The sequence below is a fragment of the Hylobates moloch genome, unplaced genomic scaffold (assembly GCF_009828535.3).
Source record: "Hylobates moloch isolate HMO894 unplaced genomic scaffold, HMol_V3 SCAFFOLD_39, whole genome shotgun sequence".
NCBI lineage: Eukaryota > Metazoa > Chordata > Mammalia > Primates > Hylobatidae > Hylobates > Hylobates moloch.
In genome coordinates this window covers 664739-674604 of record NW_026652314.1, presented here as the reverse complement: position 1 = coordinate 674604, position 9866 = coordinate 664739, and the positions used below count along the sequence as shown (strand labels likewise).

Below are 9866 nucleotides of genomic sequence, written 5' to 3'. Positions count from 1 at the left end.
CTGAAAGCAGAGGGGAATTTGGAGTTGTTGTTTAAATGGGTACAGACTTTCTGTTTGAGTGATGAAAAAGTTCTGAAGACGGATGGTGGTGGTGACTGCCACTGAACTGTACACTTAAAAATGGTTAAGATTGGCCGGTAGCCGGGCACGATGGCTCAGGCCTGTAATCCCAACACTTTGGGATGCCAAGGCGGGTGGATCACGAGGTCAGGAGATCGAGACCATCCTGGCTAACGTGGTGAAACCCCGTCTCTACTAAAAATATGAAAAATTAGCAGGGAGTGGTGGCAGGCGCCTGTAATCCCAGCTACTCGGGAGGCTGAGGCAGGAGAATCACTTGAACCCGGGAGGCAGACGTTGCGGTGAACTGAGATTGTGCCATTGCACTCCAGCCTGGGCGACAGAGCAAGACTCTGTTTCAAAAAAAAAAAAATTCTGTATATTTATGGTGTACATGATGCTTTGATGTATGTATACATTGTGGGATTCCTAAATCAAGCGAGTCTGTTTAAAAAAAACAAAAAACAAAAATTGGCCGGGCATGGTGGCTCACATCTGTAATCCCAGCACTTTGGGAGGCCGAGGTGGGAGGATCACCTAAAGTGAAGAGTTCAAGACCAGCCTGGCCAACATGGTGAAACCCCATCTCTTACTAAAAAACAAAATATAAAAATTAGCCAGGTGTGGTGGTGCACACCTGTAATGCCAGCTACTTGGGAGGCTGAGGCAGGAGAATCGCTTGAGCCTGGGAGGCAGAGGCTGCAGTGAGCTGAGACTGTGCCTCTGCATTCCAGCTTGGGTAACAGACCAAGACTCCATCTCAAAAAAAAGTGGTTAAGATAGCCAGGCACGGTGGCTCACACCTGTAATCCTCCCAGCCTTTTGGGAGGTCAAGGCAGGTGGATTACATGAGGTCAGGAGTTCAAGACCAGTCTGGCCAACATGGTGAAACCCCGTCTCTACAAAAAATACAAAATTTAGCCGGGCGTGGTGGTGCACACCTGTAATCTCAGCTACTCAGGTGGCTGAAGCAAGAGTATCACTTGAACCCAAGAGGCAGAGGCAAGACTATATTTAAAAAAAAAAAAAGTGCCAGGCGAGGTGGCTCATGCCGGTAATCCCAGCATTTTGAGAGGCCAAGGCAGGTGGATCACCTGAGGTCGGGAGTTTCAGACCAGCCTGACCAACATGGAGAAATCCCATCTCTACTAAAAATACAAAATTAGCCAGGCGTGGTGGCGCATGCCTGTAATCCCAGCTACTCGGGAGGTTGAGGCAATAGAATCACTTGCACCAAGGAGGCGCAGGTTGCAGTGAGCTGAGATCATGCCATTGCACTCCTACCTGGGCAACAAGAGCAAAACTCCATCTCAAAAAAAAACAAAAAAAAGGTTAAAAAAATTGTTAAGATGGCCAATTGTATGTTATATGTATTTTACTACAATTTTTTAAAAATCAATTTCCTGTATACTTATTTATTCATTCATGCATTTGTTCAATCATTCAATAAAACTAGGTGTGCCAGAATTACACAGAGATTTATGTAAAGACTTATCTGTGGACTAAGAAAGACAAAAGGAAATTAAATAGGCAAAGAAATGACATGAGGACATTATAGGCAGTAAGTTCAGGATTTGGAAAACCAAAAAAGCTGAACCAGAGAGAAGACGAAGTGAACAGAGGCCATATATAAAGACCTCAGGTACCCCGCTAAAGAAAAGAGATTTTATTCTCTAAGAAGCAAGAGCAACTAAAGATGTATGTAGCACACAGACCTCCTATCCTGTGTTTTAGGTGGGCTCTGGCTTCCATTTGGAAACTGGATTAGAGGGTGTCAGGTAGAAGGCCAGACGGACAGGAGAGAGGTACCACAACCCTGGCAGGGTGATGACAGCCTCCACCACAGGTCGCAAATGCACACACCTACACAGGCTAGCCATAGACATCTCCAAAATACAGCCACTCAGGCCTGTGGCAGTCTGAGATCTCTCACCTGGCCATAGTGGACATTTATTAGGTCTTCCAGAACATGAAGAGGAACCAGACACAGATCTATAGGCGAAAGGGAACTCACCATTGCCTCTTACACTGACCGCTGCCCACTTTATCATGCTGGATAAAACATGAAGCATACTGCCGGGCGCGGTGGCTCAGGCCTGTAATCCCAACACCTTGGGAGGCAGAGGCAGGAGGATCTCCTGAGCCCAGGAGTTCAAGACCAGCCTGGGCAACATGGGGAGACTCCGTCTCTATTTTTTTTTTTAACAACAACAAAAAAGACATGAGGCATAGAGACTAAAGCAGAAAAGAAATCCTTCTCTCCTGCTTTCTTTCAAAGGGGGAACAAGTAACAGGGAGGCTACATCAATTTTTACCTCTCCAGAAAAAGACAGGAAGCAGGACACAGGCTACTGTAAGTCAGGGCATAATTCATTGCTCTGATGGTTCTCCAAGTGTCATCCCTGAGCCAGCAGCATTCACATCCCCCAGGAGCTTGTTAGAAACTCAAATTCTCACCGGGCGCGGTGGCTCACACCTGTAATCCCAGCACTTTGGAAGGCCAAGGCAGATGGATTACCTAAGGTCAGGAGTTCGAGGCCAGCCTGGCCAATATGGTGAAACCCTGTCTCTACTAAAAATACAAAAATTAGCCAGGCGTGGTGGCACATGCCTGTAATCCCAGTTACTTGGGAGGCTGAGGCAGGAGAATTTCTTGAGCCCGGGAGACAAAGGTTGCAGTGAGCTTAGATCGTGCCACTGCACTCCAGCCTGGGCAACAGAGCAAGATTCTGTCTCAAAAAAAAAAGAAAAAATTATTAGGCCTGCCTCCAGCCCTACTGAATCAGAATCTCTGGGGATGGAGCTTAGGAATCTGTGCTTTAACAAGCACAGATGTAAGTTCAAGTTTAAAACTGCTGGGCCTGGTGGATCACTGCTGTAATCCCATCACTTTGGAAGGCTGAGGCAGGTGGACAACTCGAGGTCAGGAGTTTCAGACCAGCCTGGGCAACATGGTGAAACCCCTTCTCTACAAAAAATTAGCTGGGCATGGTAGCATGACCTGTAGTGCCAGCTACTCTGGAGGCTGAGGTGGGAGGATTGCTTGAGCCTGGGAGGTGGAGGTTGCAGTAAGCCAAAATCATGCCACTGCACTCCAACCTGGATGACAGAGGGAGACGTTGTCTCAAAAAAAAAAGGTTTAAAACCACTTCTCTTTATAATAGAGTATAGCGTACATGCCACTTATGGCATGCTCCCCGATCTTCTACCCGATCTTCCTGTTAAAACTAATGCTCAGGCTCCTTTGAATTTACTCTTGGTAAAAAAAATTGCCTGGCGGGGAGCCGTGGGGCATGCCTGTAATCCCAACACTTTGGGAGGCCAAGGCAGGTGGATCACCTGAGATCAGGAGTTCCAGACCAACCTGGCCAACATGATGAAACCCAGTCTTTACTAAAAATACAAAAAAAAAATTAGCTGGGCTTGGTGCCATGCACCTGTAATCCCAGCTACTCAGGAGGCTGAGGCAGGAGAACTGCTTAAACCGGGGAGGGAGAGACTGTGGTAAGCAGAGATCACGCCACTGCACTCTAGCCTGGGTGACAGAGCGAGACTGTCTCAAAAAAAAAAAAATTGACAAATTTATCTCCTCACTAAAAATTTAAAAATTTACTCGTGTGAACTTGTCACAAACACATAAAGCAAAGTGCACCTGTCTCATGCATTTTATGTATATTCTATCTTATTTCATAAAACCTTTGAGGTGGTTGGTGTACAGATAATGAATGTTTACCTTAGATTTCAAATGCACTTTATGAAGACTGTTAAAATGTTTAATCTATAGAAGATTCAGAACTTTGTAGGGACTTGGAGACCACAGCTTTCTAGGCCACAAAGTCAAAAAGCCTAGGAAACATACACCAAGAGAAACCATCTATAAGAAGCCAGGCAGAGGCCGAGCGCGGTGGCTCACACCTGTAATCCCAGCACTTTGGGAGGCAGAGGGGGGCAGACCACTTGAGGTCAGGAGTTCCAGACCAGCCCAGCCAACATTGTGAAACCCTGTCTCTACTAAAAATACAAAAGTTAGCCAGGCGTGGTGGCACGTGCCTGTAGTCCCAGCTATTTGGGAGGCTGAGGCAGAAGAATCGCTTGAACCCGAGAGGCAGAGGTTGCAGTGAGCCGAGATCGCAGCACTGCACTCCAGCCTGGGTGACAGAGAGCAACTTCGTCTCAAAAAAAAAAAAAAGAAGAAGAAGCCATACAGAAATCCTGTGTATCCAGGTGTCCTGAGGTCTTCAAGGTGAGGGCACTCACTGGTTCACTGGTCCTCTGTTGTTGTATAAGAATGTGAACATATTACTGAAATTTTAAGAGCCACCTATTTTTCTCCGTTTACAAAATATGTCAGCTGGGCATGGTGACTCATGCCTGTAATCCCAGCACTCTGGAGCCAGAGACGGGCAGATCACTTGAGGTCAGGAGTTTGAGATCAGCCCCAGCAACATGGCAAAACTCCGTCTCCACTAAAAATACAAAAATTAGTCATGGCACACACCTGTAATCCTAAATCTGGGAAGGCTGAGGCACAAGAATCACTTGAGCCTGGGAGGCAGAAGCTACAGCGAACCAAGATCCTGCCACTGCACTCCAGCCTGGGGGATAGAACAAGACTGTCTCAAAAAACAAAAACAAAACAAAATATGTCTGTTGCCATTAAGGAACGTTTTGTTCTGGCCCTCTCCAACTACTTGAGCCCAGGATTTTGAGACCAGCCTGGACAATATAGCAAGATCTACAAAAATTAAAAATTAGGCAGGCATGGTGGCACACACCTGTAGTCCTAGCCACTCGGGAGGCTGAGTGGGGAGAACCGCTAGAGCCTGGGAGGTCGAGGTTACCATGAGCTACTGTGTCCGGAACTGGTGGGTTCTTGGTCTCACTGACTTCAAGAATGAAGCCGCGGACCCTCGCGGTGAGTGTTACAGTTCTTAAAGGTGGCATGTCCAGAGTTTGTTCCTTCTGATGTTCAGATGTGTTCGGAGTTTCTTCCTTCTGGTGGGTTCGTGGTCTCGCTGGCTCAGGAGTGAAGCTGCAGACCTTCGCAGTGAGTGTTACAGCTCTTAAGGTGGCGAGCCTGGAGTTGTTCCTTCCTCCCAGTGGGCTAGTGATCTCGCTGGCTTCAGGAGTGAAGCTGCAGACCTTCGCAGTGAGTGTTACAGATCTTAAGGCGGCACGTCTGGAGTCGTTCGTTCCTCCTGGTGGGCTCGTGGTCTCACTGGCTTCAGGAGTGAAGCTGCAGACCTTCGCGGTGAGTGTTACAGCTCATAAAAGCAGTGTGGACCCAAAGAGTGAGCAGTAGCAAGATTTATTGCAAAGAGCAAAAGAACAAAGCTTCCACAGCCGTGAAAGCAGACCCAAGCGGGTTGCCCCTGTTGGCTCCAGCAGCCTGCTTTTATTCTCTTATTTGGCCCCACCCCATCCTGCTGATTGGTAGAGCCCAGTGGTCTGTTTTGACAGGGCACTGATTGGTGCGTTTACAATCCCTGAGCTAGACACAAAGGTTCTCCATGTCCCCACCAGAGTAGCTAGTTACAGAGTGTGGACACAAAGGTTCTCCACGTCCCCACCAGAGTAGCTAGATACAGAGTGTGGACACAAAGGTTCTCCAAGGCCCCACCAGAGTAGCTAGATACAGAGTGTCGATTGGTGCATTCACAAACCCAGGCCGGGCGCAGTGGCTCACGCCGGTAATCCCAGCACTTTGGGAGGCCGAGGCGGGCGGATCACGAGGTCAGGAGATCGAGACCATCCTGGGTAACACAGTGAAACCCTGTCTCTACTAAAAATACAAAAAAATTAGCCGGGCGTAGTGGCAGGCGCCTGTAGTCCCAGCTACTTGGGAGGCTGAGGCAGGAGAATGGTGTGAACCCGGGAGGTGGAGCTTACAGTGAGCCGAGATCACGCCACTGCACTCCAGCCTGAGCAACAGAGCAAGACTCCGTCTCAAAAAAAAAAAAAAAAAAAAACAGGTGGCCTCTGGCGGGCCTCCAGCCAGTTAGACCATTTGTCCAGGACATGTGCAGCTCAGCCAGCCACAGAACTGGAATTTTTCAGGAGCAGGGGGAGCATGGAGTTTGGACTTTGCTGAGCAACTGAAGTGGAGTGCAGAGCTTACTCACTTAGGAGAGAACACCATGGATGGCAAACAAGGTGCATGGATGGGAGCAAGCCCACGGGGCCAAGAGACTCTCCTGACACCAGGCTTCTTTCAAACCCATTGATGGGTGATTCTGTGTCTGATTGGTCTCCTACACCTGAAGCTGCCATCTACGGACATCAGCTGTCTCTGAGGAACCTCATCAGCCAGGGGTGGCTTGTGAACATCATCACGGCAGATCATGTTTCCCCACTCCATGAAGCCTGTCTCAGAGGTCATCCCTCTTGTGTAATGATTTTATTAAAGCATGGAGCTCAGGTGAATGGTGTGACAACAGACTAGCACACTCCACTGTTTAATGTTTGTGTCAGCAGCAGCCGGGATTATGCTTCTGCAGCATGGAGCCAGCGTTCGACCTGAGAGTGATCTGGCATCCCCCGTCCATGAAGCTGCTAGGAGAGGCCACGTGGAGTGTGTTGACTCTCTTATAGCTTATAGGGGCAATAATGACCATAACATCAGCCACCTGGGCACTTCACTGTATTTGGCTTGCGAAAACCAGCAGATAGCCTGTGTCAAGAAGCTTCTGGAGTCAGGAGCAGACGTGAACCAAGGGAGAGGTCAGGATTCCCCACTTCATGCAGTGGCCAGGACAGCCAGTGAAGAGCTGGATTTTGGAGCAGACACCCAGGCCAAGAATGCTGAAGGCAAATGTCCTGTGGAGCTGGTGCCTGCAGAGAGCCCTTTGATCCAGCTCTTCTTGGAGAGAGAAGGGCCCCCTTCTTTGATGCAGTTATGCCTAGAATTCAGAAGTGCTTTGGAATCCAGCAGCATCATAAGATACCCAAACTCGTCCTCCCAGAGGATCTGAGACGGTTTCTCCTACATCGTTATACGCATCAATGGAATGGATTCACAAACAACGTGAAAACATTATTGAGTGTTGTAGCCACTAGAATTTTAAAATCAAGTTGGGTTTATAGAGTTTGACTAGTTTTTTCGATTAGATTTGTATTAGTTATAAATTTGTTTATAGAGTTTGACTAATTTTTTTGATTAGATTTATATTTGTTAAACTCTGAAGCCAGAGTTTAAACACACTGCGTAAGTTTGTATTATTAGTTAGAAGGCATGGAGACTTTTTTCCCTGCTTGGAGAATGTCTAAAATAACAGTCATTGTTTTGCATATCTACTGCATGCCAAGCACTTTCTGCATCAGCTAATTCAGCCCTCACAGCAACTGGGTCAATATGTCCGATTTCCCAGGGCAAGGATAGAGGAGTCAGATTCAAATACAGGTTTTCTGACATTAACTTATGTGATGATTTGATCGAAGCAGGATTTTCCAGCATCGCTATCCTTGTTCCATCTCTGCTATATGGGAATGAAAATAAATAAATATATTTCAAAAAAATAAAAAAATAAAAAAACAGAGATGGTCTCCTGGAGTTGAATTCAGGTCTCCTCCTTAGATGGTGACCAAGGGAAAGCAGCTTACACTCCCTTTGCTGGTGTAACCAGCAGGTACTGCTGTAAACTTCCTGGTACAATACCTGAAACAAGGCAAACACTCAACAGATATCTTGCATGTATAGATTGATTCCCTTCTCTGCCAGTACAGTAACATCACTGAGAATGGACCCAGCAGTATAATAACATCAGTCACCACTAGATGGCAGTAATGGCACTAAGTAATTAGTTATTAAGATGTCCTTTTTAACAAAATGAAGTAGCTAAACAACTACCAAAAAGACTGGTCCTTCTTAGACCTAAGTATTATTTCTATTACCCAGATTTTACTCATTATTTCATTCAGCAAATATGTACTCAATGCCTACTATGTGTCAGGCACCACAGTAGGCAGTTAAGATACTAGGCTCAGCCAAGGAAGACACGGTACCTGCCCACACTTAAGGGGTAGGTAGGAAAATGGACAAAGAATCACACCAGTAAGATACCACAGCATAGTAAGTGCTGTGAGAGTGCATAAGGGAAGAAGCAGCCTGATAGGGGGAAAGGAAGATGTCCCTAAGAGGCAGATGAGAAAAAGATGAAGGAGCCAAGATCCAAGGAAGAAAAGACAGGAGGTGAGGGGTGGAAACGGGGTCGCCAGGAAGAGCGTGCCAAAGGCTCAGAGCAGGCTGGGGCCTGCTGCTGGAGGGACATGCAGAGGCCAGGGCTTGCATGCCCTCAGGAGGCTTATTCAAGTTGGGAAGTTTTGTCTTTTTTTTTTTTTTTTTTTTTTTTTAAAAAAAAAGGACTGGCACGGTGGCTCATGCCTGTAATCCCAGCACTTTGGAAGCCTGAGTCAGGTGGATCACGAGGTCAGGGGTTCAAGACCAGCCTGGCCAAGACGGTGAAACCCTGTCTCTACTAAAAATACAAAAAAATTAGCTGTGCATGGTGGCAGGCACCTGTAATCCCAGCTACTCCGGAAGCTGAGGCAGAGAATTGCTTGAATCCAGGAGGCAGAGGTTGCAGTGAGCCGAGATCATGCCACTGCACTCCAGTCTGTGCGACAGAGTGAGACTCCGTCTCAAAAAAAAAAAGAGAGAGAGAGAGAGGCAGGCCAGGTACGGTGGCTCACACCTGTAATCCCAACACTTTGGGAGGCCGAGGCAGGCAGATCACTGGAGGTCAGGAGCTTGAGACAACATGGTGAAACCCCATCTCTACTAAAAATACAAAAATTAGGCCGAGTGTGGTGGCTCACACCTGTAATCCCAGCACTTTGGGAGACTGAAGCAGGTGGATCACCTGAGGTCAGGAGTTCGAGACCAGCCCAGCCAACATGGCAAAACCCCGTCTCTACTAAAAATATAAAATTAGCCAGGCTGGTGGAGCGTGCCTGTAATCCTAGCTACTCAGAAGGCTGAGGCAGGACAATCACTTGAACCCAGGAGGTGGAGGTTGCAATGAGCCGAGATTGTGCCACTGGACTCCAGCCTGGGCAAAAAGACCAAAACTTGGTCTCAAAATAAATAAATAGATAAATTAATAAAAATACAAAAATTAGCTGGGCGTGGTGGTGCATGCCTGTAGTCCAAGCTACTTGGGAGGCTGAGGCACAAGAATTGCTTGAGCCTAGGAGGCGGAGGTTGCAGTGAGCTGAGATCGTGCCATTGCACTCCAGCCTGGGAGACAGGGCAAGACTGTCTAAAAAAAAAAAAAAAAAAAAAAAAAAGAATGTTAAAGAAAAATGATTATTTATGACATTTGTTAAAAGGCAGACTTTATCCAAAAGGAGCCACAGTGATAGGTGTAGGGACCACTGCCACAGGATCTTGCAGTGGGGACGGGAGAGTCGACTCAACCCCAACTTCAACAAAGACAAGGGGAGATTATAACCAAGGAGCATGATCTTGGCTCACCACAACCTCTGCCTGCCAGGTTCAAGCAATTCTCCTGCCTCAGTCTCCCACACACCCAGGTAATTTTGTATTTTTAGTATAGATGAGGTTTCAACATGTTGATCAGGCTCGTCTCGAACTCCTGACCTCAAGTGATCCACCCACCTCAGCCTCCCAAAGTGCTGGGATTGCAGGCATGAGAAGCCACGCCTGGCCTCAGATAAGACTCTTGTAATGCTTTTTTTTGTTTTTGTTTTCAAGATGGAGTCTTGCTCTGTCGCCGAGGCTGGAGTGCAGTGGCGTGATCTTGGCTCGCTGCAACTTCTGCCATCTCAGTTCAAGCGATTCTCCTGCA

The 9866-nt window shown here is 47.3% G+C and overlaps 1 pseudogene; it reads left to right on the top strand.

Moving 5' to 3' along the window:
• Positions 1-6197: 6197 nt before the first annotated feature.
• On the top strand, positions 6198-7031 carry LOC116463496 (ankyrin repeat and SOCS box protein 9-like; annotated as a pseudogene).
• Positions 7032-9866: the final 2835 nt, after the last annotated feature.